The sequence below is a fragment of the Diospyros lotus genome, chromosome 9 (genome assembly GCF_014633365.1).
Source record: "Diospyros lotus cultivar Yz01 chromosome 9, ASM1463336v1, whole genome shotgun sequence".
NCBI classification, from domain to species: Eukaryota; Viridiplantae; Streptophyta; class Magnoliopsida; order Ericales; family Ebenaceae; genus Diospyros; species Diospyros lotus.
In genome coordinates, this window is record NC_068346.1 from 11,771,771 (window position 1) to 11,788,780 (window position 17,010).

Sequence of the window (17,010 nt, forward strand, 5' to 3'; positions counted from 1 at the left end):
AATTTTTTTTAATTTTGGCATCTCATGAATAAGGTTTCTATATATGGCATGTGCTAAAAAATCTTCTATAATGTTAATTATGCCATCTTAAAGGGGAGCTATCTCTAGTTTTTTTTTTTTTTTTAAAGAAACATTGAAAAAGTCTTAAGATTTATGAACTCGTTTGAAATGTTTTTATTTTGAAGTTTTTCAAACTATCGTTAAAGGAGAGTTGAAAATGGGGAGAGAGATTATCTTTTGGTTTAAGGAGGAGTCTATTTTTTTTCAAAAGCCTTACCTTTTTGATTTATGACAAAAAGGGGGAGAGATTTATTGAAATTGATTTTAAGTTTTGTCATCCTCAAAAAGAGGGAGAATGTTGTTTTACTTTTATACACTTAGTTTTGATGATGAAAAATAATATTTTATTTAATCCCTAAGTCATGAATCAAGGTTGTGGTTTTCAACATAAATCAATTTCAATATCAATTATTATTTTGTGAGAATGAAAACCAAATGAATTTCAAGTATTGAGATTTCAAAGTTATATTTTTCTAAGTCTGGAAGGTTAGCACCTTATAAGGAGACATATATGAAAATGTTTTCTTTTAAAAAAACTAACTCTCGGTAATTCAATAGCTAACATTCATTAGTGATAAAATGATTTTTAACTAATTTTTCAAGAAATAAAAAGTGTATATCTTGGAGGTGGTAAAATCGCAAAATCTTAAGTTCCTACTAAAACCCAAATTCTACTTTTTTATTTTTATGGATTTTGATTTTTTAGATATTTTTATTGAATCCAAATGGGGGTACTTTCTTATTTACATTTATGTATTAAAGTAAATTAAAGGTAAAATATAAATCAAACAAAATGAGGACATTTACTTAAACTAAAGAAATGTAAATATGTGGTGATGTTTTGTATCAATCAAGTGTGCTTCTACATGTTATCTGTTAAGTTCTTAGATTTTCCAAATGGATAGTCGACTATGTTGTTTAGTGCTGTCGACTATGCCTACATAATAGTCGACTATGTTATAAGGATAGTCGACTATGCATAAGGATAGTCGACTATGCATGTTTAATTTGTCGACTATGCTTGTTTAATTTGTCGACTATATATGGCCTTTGTCGACTATTTTTCATTATGTCAACTATCATATAAGCATAGTCAACTATTGTTTTTCTTCTGTCGACTATGTTTGTTCATGATATTCAAAATTTTCTTTGTATTTTTTATCTGTCGACTATGAGAAGTTTTGGTTGAGCAATAGTCGACTATGCTTTCTTGTCTGTCAATTATGCCTAGTTTTATTTGAAGAAATAATCGACTAACCCATTTTATCTGTCGACTGTTTGTTTCTCATAAATCAATAACAGCTAGTTTTTCAAACTCCAACGGTCATAAAACGGCTAGTTTTGGGCAAAGCTCTTGGGATGCTTATATATACACATCAAAGATGATCAAGAGAAGACTAATGGATGGAAACGAGTTGATCTAGAGATTGTAAGTCATTTTATTCGAGCTTACAGTGTTTATGCTGTCGTTGTTATATTTTTCTCTCCAAGGCTTCGTTGTTCTATCATTGTAAATTTATTATTAAGCCTTATTTTCATTGTGAGAGAACTTGTAACTAAGAGTGTTAACTCTTAGCTTCTCTCTTTCATTTGTATCGTTTTTATTTTCCTAGCTTATTATGCAAGAGGACTTGCTGTTTGAAGCAAGGGGTTGAAATTCCTAGCTTGTGTAGCTAAAGGGCCCATTTGAGTAGGAGGTTTTGTAATTTCTAGTCTTGGACTAGAGGACCTACTTGGTTTAAGTAGGGGGTTTTAGTGGATGGTTTGAAAAATCCTTAGTGAGGAGCTAAGGTAGTGGATTAGGCTTGGGTTAAGCCAAACCACTATAAATCCTTGTGTTTTATTGTGCTTGTGTTCTTGTATATATTTATCTTTCCAAGCATTTCATTATTCCTCACTCGGTTCACATGTTTATCTTTGTTCATTTGTCATTTCTATGCTTTACGCTTTAAAACTCTAAAACCTCAATCTGTATCAAAAAGTTTTTCAAGTTCTATCAATTAAGTTTTTAAAATAACCAATTCACCCCCCTCTTGATGTGTGCCATAGCATCTCTCGGTCTAACAGGACATAACAATATTGGTTGCCCTAATGAATGGACTTCCTCCATTGGAGAGTCTAGCACAACCACTACTCCGAAATCCAGGGCCGCTACAAGGGCAAGCTGGAAATGCAGCATTTACAAAGAGACTAGACACACTTGTCGTCGATGCCCTGTACAATTGAGAAATTCAGGTGATGATAATATTGGCAATGATGTAGACAATTAATAGACATGAACTCATTCAAGTATGATATAATGTCGTCACTTCTGTTATTAATAGTTGTGAGATCATTTGAAGAATAACATGTTTTTTTACTCGCATTTACAGTGTTAATGAATTTTTTGTTGACCATATAATCCTCTGTGTTTCAGCAATGCTCAAAAATCATTGTCATGCGACAAAAAAGGATGACACAACATCAATCAAATCTACATACAGAAATGAATATTGTTTTTTATATTATTCTTTGAATTGAAATTTATTCATATTTTACCAATTATAATCTTTTAGTTTCCTTCACCTAAACTTGTAATTGATGATTGACAGGTTGTGTGGTAGTATGTTGTTCAGAGAGACTGAGTCTCTATTGTAGTTTCAATGGCCAGGAAACAAGGGAGACTTTGTGGAAATTTGTTGAAATTTGAATTACTAACAACATGGGATCAAGATGATGTAATGATAATTACTTTACCCAAAAATAAAATTTTAATTTTTAAACAATAATATATTTTTGGAACTATTAGGTAACTTGAAAAAAATCCAATGGAAAAAAAAGAGCTTAAAATTAAAATCGGGTTTTGTGGGTAACACAACCCGATGCCCGGGTTTGGTTGCCAACGAAACCCAGTTTTTAAATATTTCAATTTTTTATTATTATTACTATAAATTAGTGAATTCCATTAGCACTAAAATGATTTATTTTTCCGTTTCTTGGATTAATTGAATGTATAAATCATAACAAATAGCAATATCTTTGACTTGGTGTGTGACCAATATTAACACAATCAATACATGATCAAGTGTTATAACTACTAACAACATGGGACCAAGATGCTGTAATGATAATTATTTTACTCGAAAATAAAAATGTAATTTTTAAAGAATAATATATTTTTAGGACTATTAGATAATTTGAAAAAATCCAATGAAAAAAAAAGATCTTAAAATTAAAATCAGGTTTTGTGGGAAACAAAACCAAATGCCTGGGTTTGGTTGCCAACAAAACTCGATTTTAAATATATCAATTTTTTTTATTATTATTACTATAAATTAGTGGGTTCCATTAGCACTAAAATGATTTCTTTTTCCATTTCTCAAGTTAATTGAATGTATAAATCACAATAAATAGCAATATCTTTGACTTGGTGTGTGGCCAATATCAACGACTTGGTGTGTGGCCAATATCAACACAACTAATGCATGATCAAGTGTTATAACTATTAACAACATGGGACCAAGATGATGTAATGATAATAAATTTACCCAAAAATAAAACTATAATTTTTAAACAATAATATATTTTTGGGACTATTGGGTAATTTGAAAAAATCCAATCCAATGGCCAAACAAATAAAAAAATAAAGCTTAAAATTAAAACTAGGTTTTGTGGGCAACAAAACCTGTTGCCTAGGTTTGATTGCCAATGAAATTCGATTTTTAAATATTTTATTTTTTTATTATTACTATAAATTAGTGGATTCCATTAACACTAAAATGATTTCTTTTTCAGTTTCACGAGTTAATTGAATGTACAAATCATAACAAATAGCGAGTTAGTTGACTTGGTGTGTGACCAATATCAACATAACCAATGCATGATCAAGTGTTATAACTACTAACAACATGAGATCAAGATGATGTAATGATATTAAATTTACTCAAAAATAAAACTGTAATTTTAAACAATAATATATTTTTGGAACTATTGGGTAACTTGAAAAAATCCAATCCGATGGAAAAAAAAAAGATAGCCTAAAATTAAATTAAAATTGGGTTTTGTGGGCAACAAAACCCGGTCACCGGGCAACAAAATCTCATAAGAATTCACAAGGCATAATGGTATCTCTATCTATTATCGAACCTTATGTTGTTTATTACCATGTGATAATTCATATTGAATCTCTCAAAAGCAATATAAATCACAAACATGCTTTAATGGTTGTTAAGCATCAAAACGGATTAAGGGTATAATAAATAATCAACCAAAACAACAAAAATACATCTAAAACCAAATAACATTAAATTAAACTAACAATGAATGAGGTTTCATCATTCACCCTAACTATGAAACACCTAGCCCACATGGAAAGTGAGAAAGGAAGGAGACTACTCAATTGTCCGCTGAGGGGGATGGTAGCAAGTCTCGTGGCGCCATGAGTTAGGCGAACATAGTCATCATAGCCTCATGGTTGGAACGCATGTCCTCTCGAAGTTCGTTTAATCCCGTTTGTAGGAGTTGAAATTGTTTGGATGTGTTCGCTCTATCTTGCTACAGCTAGTTCTAAGCTTCTAGAGTAGGGTCAAAATTCACCCCTCCTGGTCGTCGTCGAGTCGGTTGTAACAACCCGCCTTCTCGGGCGTGTTATGCCTTAGGAAATTTGGTCTTTTTTTTTTTTTTTTTTCCACTATCTCAAAATTTCCTAAGACTGTATCTAGTGGTAGACGGGATATCTATACTAGAAAATAAATACAAGTGGAAGCTGAATCGAACCTGCTCATGGCAATGCATATAATAATAACTAGACATGGCATTTATTACAACGTTAATACATAGGCGTTTGATGATAAATACAATGTACACAATTCGTAAACTATCCATATTACAACATAACATGGTACATTTATTCGCATCTTGAAGTCTCGCGTCACTACTCATCACCAATCTCTGAATCATCTCTGCAAGTCCCGACTGGAACGTTGAATGTTCTAGGGGCAAACCCGAGTTAGATGATAAACCATCTAAGTAAGGGTACATAATGCTATGTCATGAGTGTATGCAATGTCTTACCTTGTAGGTGTCAACTGCACCCTAAGGCTGCCTACCATTTTAGCGGCCACCTCTAACGAAGCCGGGGTGTATGGGTGCACCCTTGGTAAGACAGCGGTGTCAGTTCGTACTCCCTATACCCTCATATGCGGGTGATCAATAACATCGACGTGTATTTATGCATTTCATAATCATGACATGGGTGCAGTCTACGTGTTGGTTACATATCATAACATGTCAACATGATGTAAGCATTCTCGAAAGTAAACATTTATAACCGTACTAGATTCAAGTCTGTACATTTACAATTAAGTCGCCTCGATAGATGGGCCAGTCTCGAAATTCGAGTCGAGCGGCTACTTCTTGTCCTCAAAGACTCCTAGACATTAAACTTATTTTTAGAATATCATTTTACTATTTTTTTTATAATTTTCATAATTTCTCTTTATTTCTAAATCTTATTTCTTCAAGAATTGCATAAAAATTATCTAGTAAAAAAAATCTAATTTATCTTCACCAATATCCCTTATAATATTTCTATCATTCTGAAATTTTCATGGAATTTTCCAACTTAAATTCCTATTTTTTCCTTATTTCCTAATAGCTAAATATATAATTATTACATAATAATTATCTAATCTTTCATTTTATTCAATTTCTCTTCACTAATATTTCTTAAATAATACTTCTAACATTCTGAAATTTCCTTGGAATTTTCTGAATTAAAATATTATTTTTTCTTTGTTTCCATAATAGAAAAATCTATTTAAATAATTAATAAATTTAGCATTTCCATAAATTTCTTCACAAAATAAATCATAAACGACATTCCAGATTTAATAAAAAATTTTCAAAATTTTATTTCTTTTATTTACATTTTTCTTTTATTTTTTTCTTTTCTTTTCTTTTCTTTTGACGGGCGCGTGTGGGCCACGCGCCTTCGCCTCAACTGTGGGCGCGTGCGCCCACGCGCCCGACCCCCCTCTCGAGTCGTCTTCTCTAGTGGCTCTCTTCGTCGCTGGCTGGCGATCCGATCTCGAAGCTTGGCTTTTCTCCTCCTATCTTATAGATCTTGCTATTCTGAACACAATAGAGCAAAAATTAACAAAAAATGGGATTAAACTTACCTCGAATCGGCCGAACACCCCTCGGCTCTGACGAGTCACGCGTTTTTCGACAAAGCCTCAATTCGCCTTTTCCTCTGCTCCGTTGATCGCCAAATTTGGCAGAAATGTTATCCACAACTTGAAGATCAAAACCCCGCTCCCAAAACCTCTCAACACTGCCCCAAATCTACTGCTTACACCCTGACCGCCGCTTGCAGGCGCGGCCATGCTCTGGCCGCGCGCTACTCTACAAAAATCTGGATTTTTCGGATACATATGTTACACTCATATATACATACATACATACCTAACTACATACGTATTTATACTTATATACTTATATTTACATATTTACTTACGCATACTTATATAAATTAATTACCTATACACATACTTAATAATTTAATTTTTGGCATACACATTAATAACCTAAATATATATATATATCATTTTATATACTTTATTTAAACATAACTTAATTAAATTAAACTTATTCATAAAATTTAGGGTATTACATCAGTGGTCGAACTGCAAGCTGCACCTCTAGTTCCATCATATCCTCAGCTTCATCTCCCTTGGATTCATCCGCTAAGCGTGTCACATGCCGGTGCTGAGCAATTTGAGTTTGGGACTGACGGATTGTGTAGAGGCTAATGGTGACAGGCTTCGCCTTATCAGCTTCGGAAGATAATAGTGAAACTTGAGCCTTCTTGCATAACATCGATATGAGAGACGGGAAGTATATTTGTTGCTTATTGCCTTTGGTATGGGCCAATGCCGTAATTTGGTGAAAAATGCACTCACTGAAATTCAAATCGTGCCCCATGGCAAATGCATGAAACAGCTACATCCGTAGATGACGAATCTCTATCATATGGGAGGAAGAGGCAATGTTGTAGGCAAAAATATAATGAAGCACTTTGAGCTTGAGGTACAGCTCATTATGCATCACTGTGTTGCTACGAGGCCACTGTGGCGTAATTTCTTCATTGAAACAGAAGCGAGCAACTTGGTTCCATTCCTTGATGTCCGACACGTCTATCCCTTCGACCACTTGATAATACTGTTGTATCATTGTCGGGCTGAATGGTACCCACATCCCCCGAACGTAAGTATGGAATGCATGGTCGTCACCCTTATCATCATCTACCCCTAAAATGTTTGAGTTGAAATTTTCCAAAAATTAGCACACCAAGGTTGGATATACCTTGTGAGGCATGGAACAAAACTTCTCCCAATTCTTGGAATGGATCAGTTTGGTGACACTGGTGGGTTCGATATTCAACAGGTCAACCTCTCTTTCTTTGTGCAGAGTCCAAGTGGCGATGATGTTGACCCGTTCTTTTGCATGGACATTGTGGTAGATTTGGTATTCAGGTGGTGTGACATGTGCCCTTTTGGAAACACTAGAGCTCTCAGCTATGGCCTTACCCTTGCTCGCGGTGTGCAAATTACGGTTTTCGAGTGGCATATTGAAGCTTGAAAGTGTACCTAGCACCAATAGGAGTAGACATTATCTATGGGTACGAATATCACAATGAGACAGAGTGAAAATAAGGCTGTCAAACTGCCCCAGATAGAAACCAATCCATCCCCCAATTTATGGTGCCAAATGAGTGCAAATGGTAAGTGTGGCAATTCATCGAACACCTAACATGCATGGTAGAGATAAAAATATGAAATGGGGCATTGAAGGTGCGAGATATCCCAAAAATAAAAGCCACAAATTCCATTATCCAAGCACACCAAACCGTGCCACAACCCCCATATATACATCTTCATATGCACAAATGAACAAACAAATATCTCATATTCTTCCCAAAAATTAAAAATTATTCAAGGAATACCTGAAAAATCCATAAATGCAAGTGTAGAAGGCACTAAGTTGTGCGGATTTGGAGCAGAAATCGCAAGAATGTCTTGTAGGCAATGGTGTAGAAGGCAATTAGGGAGGTTAGGTGAGAGGGAGAGGGGTTTGGGGAAAAAGGAAACAGGGAAAGGGGGAGAGAAAAGAAAGAAAGGGGCGGCTTTAATAAGTCGCCGCCCAAAATCACGAGTGGGTCGTGACATGCATGTCGTAGCCTTTGCGCAAGTAGCAATGAGCTTGCTGCCTCGCGCCTTGGTCACAACATGCATGTTGTGGCTCGCGCGCAAGCGGCAACAAGCTTGTTGCCTAGTGCCTTGCTCGCTCGTGAGTGGCATCGAAACTGCTGCCCCGTGCCTTACCGTGACCCTCTCACAAGGTTTTATTACCCACAAAACCCGGTTCGTGTTTTGTGGAGACCAAGATGATGTAATGATAATTATCCAAAAATAAAAGTGTAATTTTTAAATAGTAATATATTTTTAGGACTATCATGTAACATGAGAAAAATCAATGGAAAAAAAAATTAAATTACAAAAATAAAATAATAAATTTATCTAAAAATAAAAGTGAACTACTAACAACAACAACATGGGATGGGACCAAGATGATGTAATGATAATAATAAATTTATCTAAAAATAAAAGTGCAACTTTTAATCAATAATTTATTTTTTGAGACTATTGGGTAACTTGAAAAAATCCAATGGACAAAAAAAAAAAAAAAGCCTAAATTTAAAACCGTATTAATTGAATGAATAAATCACTATCAACACAACCAATACATAATCAAGTGTTCTAACTATTAACATTGGACCAATATGAGGTAATGAACTTAAAATTACCCCAATAGTATAATTTGAAAATTTCTACCGTCTCTCTTGTTTTTGGGACATTCAACCTGCATTAGAGACTTAGTCTCTACGTCCAATAACATAATTACCATTACAACATCTACTATCACAACCTGAGAGACTTAGTCTCTCTATCCAACAACACATTACCATTACAACATCTACCATCACATTAGAGACTCAGTCTCTTTGTCCAACGACATACTATCACCACAACCACTTATTCCTTATCCTCAACAACATCACAAACAACATTATACACTATTTACTATTTACTATATCTATACAAACATATACATCATTTGAACTAGATGAAAATATGAAGAATCTACTAATCCATTGATATACAAGCTATACAATAGTACTGTGTCTATACAAAAATATTTCAATCTGTCTCTAGAGGGTATGGACATCTAGAGTCAAGTGCATCTGCCAATGATCCTCATTATGTCTCAAGATGTTCTCAATGTATTTGATAATGTAGCATCCGCAACTATCCATGTATTAGACATAACACATACTTAATTGTCGTTTCAACTAACAACATAACCAATTTTTTTTGAAAATTGACTATGCAATATAATTTTAATTAATTACTCATTCGGTTGCTAAGGCACCTTCTAAAAATCGGTACTCTCCACATCCCAATCTCTATCTACAGTCGCAATTGCGATTACATGCTCATAATATGCACATGTTTTCAGTAGAATGGGTAACAGACTCACAAATGGTTGTACAGATTCTATCCTACTCCTCCGGCTGTTTTCATTCATGACATTGGAGTCATATATGACAACTTTCCTATCTTCCAAGTAAATCTTCAAGAGAGACCAGTGAGAATTCTGTATATTACATGGGACCAACACTTGCATTTTATTTATTTTAAATACGTTAGTCATACGAAAATACATTAATAAATCATTAAATGGATTGAATTAACACTTACATAATCGACCGTCCACCAAGGGAGATTCCCATTAGTGCACCCGCCAACAAAACCGACCCATTCTTCCGGGACAGTCGTAATAGAAGGTGCAAAAATCCTCATGTTACCCCCGTACTCCCTTTCCCAAAATTTTTCTATAGATGCCTAGAAAATAAAATAAAATATTAGTCATAGACTAAATTTAGATGCAACAAAAAAAAAATAATAAAAAAAAATAAACAAGTAGTGTAGCACTCACAAAAAGCGAGGTTGACATGATAACGTAGTTTGTCTTATATTGATGACGAGACTGTATACGTCTCAAGCAACACATGTAACTATCGATATGATAACCCTCCAACCATGTGACCTCATTCTCTATGTCTTAGAGGTTAGCTGGTGTTAGGTTGAGAGGGAAACTGGTGTGAAGACTACAATAACTAAGAATTAGGAATAAATAAGGGTAATAATGTATTGTTGATGTAAATAGAAAAATGTACTGGGTACTTACCTAATATTTTTGTTGGAGCCTATGAACTCAATGTAGCTCTCAGGGGGCACTGTCTCCGCATCCGACGGTCTAGTACTGGCGGCGCTGGGTCCACGTCCAACTCCATCGTGACATCCTTTTTTTTTCTTTTTATGTTTGGTAGGATCAGTGAAGGGTGGTCGACGAAACTGCGATGGCAATTTATCTTGCATAGGTTGCCTACCGACCCTAACCATTTCATCCTCCTACAACTAAACAAAAATTAACTATTACAAAATGGTATTTTGGAATGATGTAAAATGTATAAAAATAAATTTAAAACTTACTCCAGATGTAGATGCCTGCTCCTCCTCATCATGATAATCAGAATCTACCTAATCGCTACCTTGACACTGCTCATTGCCACGATCACTGTGATATGGGGAAAAAGGCGAGAAGCGTAATGAGTACACAATGCTACCTGAACCCTCTCTAGTGATGCCTGCGCCCTTTCTACTTGCATCAATTGTGTCCTCATCTGACTTATTTTCAGGTCAAATTGTGTCATCATCTGACTCATTTCCCCATCCATCCTCCGTAACATCTCTACCGTTAGTTTTAGCATCTTGACAATCTATAAAAGGCAAACAAAATAATATTTTATATATAAACAATTATAAATAATATAAATTAAAATTATTATTATAATAATAATATCATACCCCAGCCTCATACTGTCCGTGGTGCGGACTGTTGGGGAGTCTTGCTTCTTGCCACACTTTTGACCTTAGCTCTTTATGTATAGCCTTTTCTTCATCATTCTCCTCCCCTCTCTCTTCATCTACATGTGTCCTACTCGCCTCCTCCTTGTCCCCGCCCTTCTTTTCCTCCTCGTCACCATTCTCCCCAAATTTATAGACGTCGATCCCAATCGATTGCTGAGAGTTAAAGGACCTCCAAAAAATCGTTTCCTACTCAGCATCGATGGGCTTGAGCGTCGGACTCGATCCTCGTACCTACACAATTGTATTATTTAGATAGATATTATTTAAAAAAATAAACAAAATTTAGGGTAGGTTGCACACTTACTTCCTTCGTAAGACAGTCGTCGTAATTTTTTATGTGTGACCTTTTTTTTATAATCATTTTCTACATCTTGGAATGACTGCATCGGATAGTCTGATGACCCATTTATTCTAAACCCATGGGAACGTTTCGATCAATCATCACTGTAGAGAGCAACCAAAATAAAAAATAAAAAATAAAACAAATGTTTAGTTAATATAGATAAATCATATGCAATAATGTAATGTAATACAATACGGAGAGAGTAACATATTACTGGTTGTACTTGAAACGACCACACAAAACCATAAATGTTGATTTTCTTCCCAATTTCACCAGTCAATTTCCTTTCGCTTGTGGCCAACCGGATATAATGTTGACTCTTACTGTAGACGTACGCATCCCAAGCAAACACCTCAAATGCTTGTAAATCATTGGCAATAGTCCACAAGAAATCATCCACATGTTCGCGCTTATCCGGACCCAATAATAACATGTCAACCACAATAATGTAAACTAGTTTCAAGACATCCTCTAAAACCATATCCTCTCTTGTACTAATTAGTAATTCAATGTCGCCTCTAGTTACCGCTTTCTTATGCTGTGAAAATAGTCGAGCACATAAACTCTCCAGCATAATAGGCTTTGCTTCAAGGTTTTCTCTATTAATAGCCCTAAATCGAAGTCTACTAATAAGTATGAACTTCTGCCTCCCGTACCTGTATGGCGTGCCGCCAATCTTGAACCACATTTCATCGTGGTGGGCACCCAAAAATATCACCTCCCGTAGTAGAACATGATATATCAATTGTGGTGCAAGTCAAGTGAAGGGACAAAGAAATCTTCAAGAAATGTCCTAATAGGCCCTGGAGGAATCTATCTTTGAAATGATATCGATCTAGAGCATGACGCATTGCCTCAAGATGTTTGATCCCACAATGATTAGTGACTCGCGTTCCTAGCAGTAATACTCGATGAGCATGAATATAAGTAAATTTTCTAGTTTGCTGGTTAGCCATCTATACAAAAAAGAAAAAACAATACAAAAACAACAATTATCTTAGTCGGTGACCATGGAAAGAACAAACACAAGCAAATGCAAGCATACACGCATGGACAGATAACCAAAAAACATTCTTGAATATCATATGTACTTATTTTATCAAAAGACAGTAACTGAATTGTAACTAATACTAATTAGACTAAAGAGAACATTCCACATTCTAATAGTTGCTAACTTAGTTAGAAAAAATTGAATTCCAAATAGAAATTTGTCTATCTTGAAATTAAAGCCATAAAAGATCAATTTTCATATTCAGTCACATAATTAGTATGACCAAAAAGAAATCGATTAAATTGCATTGCAAACAGTAAGAAACCTTTTTGTATATCTTATAGCGAAGTAGTACAAGAACACTGCATCCTTTCCATCTTTAATTTGGTCTTATCTCACCTATGCCAATCACAACCTAAGATTAGGCTTCCAACCAGGGGTGATGTCATCTATTGGTATAATCAAAATTCTTAAGTAATCAATCTTAGATCCCTTAATGTCCCACGGACATTAGCAATGAGAATGCAATGTTGCATCTCTTTTACAACTCTAACTAACACAAAAATGTTTAGATCTCCTCGCGTTAAGGTTCAAGTTTTAATTTATTTTAATTTTTGTAAAATAATATTATCTTGTGTTGGGGATGATAGTACCATGGATATCTTCAAGAAAAGGCAAAATGAGGTGAACTATTATCTACCTTCTCTCCATACAAATTGAAATGAAAACTCAAATTTATTTGACTCGAAATGAAAAAATTTGGGTAAAATAATAATTAAATAGCTAAGACAATATTTATGATATTGCTAATGAGATAATTTAAAATTTTAGTTAAATAATAAATTAAATAAAAAAATACACCTAGTTTGCACGCACAACCCGGTGACCGTGTTTTGTTCGGAACATAACCAGGTCAAACTCGATCATCGGGTTTTATTCGAAACAAAACCCAGAGGTTTCCACCGGCATCAATAGGGGTGAACACAACTTCGGTTAAACCGAAGTAATGGAACTGAACCGACAAGTTCGGTCGGTTCGGTTCTGTTATTCTTTTATCAAAATTTTGGTTCGGTTAATTTTTTTAGAAGATTCGATTTTCGGTGTTTGGGTCGGTTTTTACTTTAAATAATCGAAATATCCGAACCAAATATACCCATAACACCCCTCCACCCGAACCCCCTCCCCCACGTGGCGCAACACCCCACGTGGGTTCTGGCAGAGCGCGGCACTCCATGCGAGTTTTCTTCTCCATCTCGATAGCCTTCTCCATCCCGAATCCCGATAGCCTTCTCTTATTTTCCATCCCTTGCCTCATAGGGGCGCACCACCCTAGTTTCGGGTTGGGCTGCTTTTTCTAATTGGCTTGCAATGGTGGAGAGATGAGGAAGCCTCTAGTGCTTGCGTCAACCAAAGCTCTCATCAGTTCAGTACTCGGGTCGTCAACAACAAGAGATCAGACGACCGTTGTAATTGATCATACCGGACGGGGCTCCATAGATGAGGCGACGAGTATACTGATTCCGCCTTGGTTGGGCTTCCAAGTTCCAATGTTTGTGCTCAAGAAGCTATCCATAACCTTTGGCTTGCCGTCCCTTTCTGACGGTGTTCTCCATCACTCGCTTCACTGGGAGTCCCTTTTCTTTCCCTCCACCATCCCTTACCGATGGCGAAGACGAAGACGAAGGCCGAAGACAAAGACTAAGACGATGCCGATGGCCCATTCGGTAAGTTTTCTAGCTACTTCTATTTTATATTGAAACCTAGATCTACTAAAATCTAACCATTAGATATTTTTGATTTTCGAGTATGTGGGTCACTGTGGTTTGGGGAATCTGATGATTGGTTCTGATCATCGGAATCATCGGCCGGCTAGGTGGTCGGCGGCTATAGCAAAGTCGAACTAATGTCCAGTCTCTTACTTATTTTGTGTTCCAGTTCGGTTTTCGGTTTGATTTGGTTATCACACTTTAGATTTCGGTTAGTTCAGTTTTGGTTAATTCGGTTTGTTAGGGTTAGTCGGTCGATTCGGTTCATAATTTTTGGGTGGTTCCGTTCGGTTATAACCGATTGCACACCCCTAGGCATCAGAACCTCGTGATCAAATTTTGTTCAAAGCAAAACCCGATTCCGGTGGAAACCGCCGAGTTTGTACAAAACCCGATGTTCCTCGAACAAAACCCGATCGTCGCTGGCCATGTTGTGTTTCTAGTGACCCCACCCATGGTGCAATAATGCTTCAAATGCTCACACACAATGGCTGGATTTGCCACTTACCTCGTGCAGTGAAGGAGGCAATGTCAGTGTTAGTGGTGTTGGCGGTGGGTGACGTTGGCAATCGACGGTCGAGGTTTTCCTTCTTGACAAAGAGCTGCTATCGGGTTTGGGGTTTGTTGGGATTTGGATTTTACTGTTTTACATTTGTGAAGGTTATTTTGGTCTTTTAATATTTTTATTTTCATTTTGAATTTTTAAATAAAGAGTAAATTTGACAGATTAGATGGTGGGGTCAAAAGTGAAAAAGTGGCTATAGCATGCAATTAATTTGTTTGGGTATGACAAAAATGATTTTTTTTTAGAAAATGGGTTAAAAAGGAATTTTCTATTTAGGGGTGGTTAGTTTATGCAATTTCCACTTAAACATATCTGCTTAACAATGTATAAATAGGTAGTGGAGCACATTTATCAAGGCACTAAGTATCTTTACTATGGCAATGTTTGTTATTCAAGATATAGACAAAAAAAAAGTAAAATATGAAAAATATTTCACATAAAAGTGATTTTCATTATATTTGTTAAATTTATCAGGTTATCATTGAAAAAAGTCATGTAATTTCTTATCTTGAGTTTTTCAAATAAATTTATCTTTCTCACATTGCACATAAATTTATCTTAGATTTTACAGATAAGAAAAAAAAAAATGACGCATATATCCTCCAATGCATTTCAAAAAAGTTAACAAATAATTTAATAAAAATTTTGGAATGCTTTACAATCTTATCTTGACCATTCTTAGTCCGAAAAACATTCTAACCTTATATTAACACAAACTTACTTATTTTAATAAAGACTACTTGTGAGTTCATATAATATAAGGGAAAGCATAGCTCATTAAAGAACAACTACACAAACTTGCCAGAATTATTCTTATTCAATAACAATACCTTGAAATATTATTAAGCTTGTCAACTTGAGTTAGATTTTTGGGGAAAAGGCATGCACACACAGGTTTATTTTTCAATAAAATTATCCTTATTCAATAAAATTGAGTAACTTAACTATTTTGTCTCTTTTTCTCTTCCTTTTTTCCTATTTATTCCTAGTTCAAATATGGCCAAACTAGTTTAAGGAACTTGATAGTGACTCCATCCTTCCTTTCTCTCTCTCTCTCTCTCTCTCACACACACACACACACACACACACACACACAAAGGTCTAACCATAATCAGCTTCTTTCCCTCCATTACCCTCCTTGCAGATTTGTCATGACCAAACCTTCTTTTCACTCTATTTCTAGTAGTTAATAGAGCTGAACCCCATTATAATGGAAGCAAGAGAAGAAGAAAGGAAGGAAAGTTGTCCTCTCTTTCTTTTTGTCTCTCATCTATCTTTTTCTCTCTTTTTCATAAATTTTCACGACCTAAAATTGATGGGTTAGTGAGTAACACTAATTCCAAGATAAAATTAGACTTGTCTTAAATTTTTTAAAATACAAATAAAGATAATAAACAATAAATATCGCCAACAAATGGATGTATAACAAAAATCAAATTTTGGTATCCATCTCAATAATGTAACAGAAATAAAGTGAGAAGTTCATCCACCATGCCAAAATCAAAATTAGAATTAATACTAAGATCTGAAATGTAGAATGACAATATAAACATGTATACCATGATAACCCAAAATAAGGTATAGAAAAATAATGTAAAGGTACATCAGAGTATACCAAGAATTCCCAACAAAATTGTAGGACCCATGAAATATAGGCAAAAGAGACAATGAAAATGTTAAATAAGGGGGTGAATTTTATAGACTTACCAAGTATAAGATATGTTACACCTATTAAGGTAGCGTTTGTTAAGATGAGTAAGATAAGGGAGTATCAAGATAGGTTTAGAATGGTTTTCGGACCAAGATATTAAATGGTTAAGATAAGGTTGAGAAATATTTCAAGATTTTTATTGAATTGTTTGTTAAATTCTTTGGAATGCATTAGAGAGTACAAACGTTATTTTTTTTTATATGTAGGGAGCAAGATATGTTTATTTTGAGGGGATGAGAGATATGCATATTTTGAAAAATTAAGATAAAAGATCACAAGATGGTTTTTTTAAAAATGATCAGATAAGCTTAACAAATATGTTAAAAATAATAAAAGTCCAGGATGTATTCCATATTTTGATTTTTTCACCTCATATCTTGATTAATAAATACCTTCTGAGAGAGAATGCAGTAAGACATGGTACATGGAAAGAATTAGTATTACTATAATACAATTTAAGTTAAAATAAGTCTTACAATTTTAGTATAAATTGAAAAATTAGAGTTGAGGGAATAATATATGAATAACAGTACAATGTCTT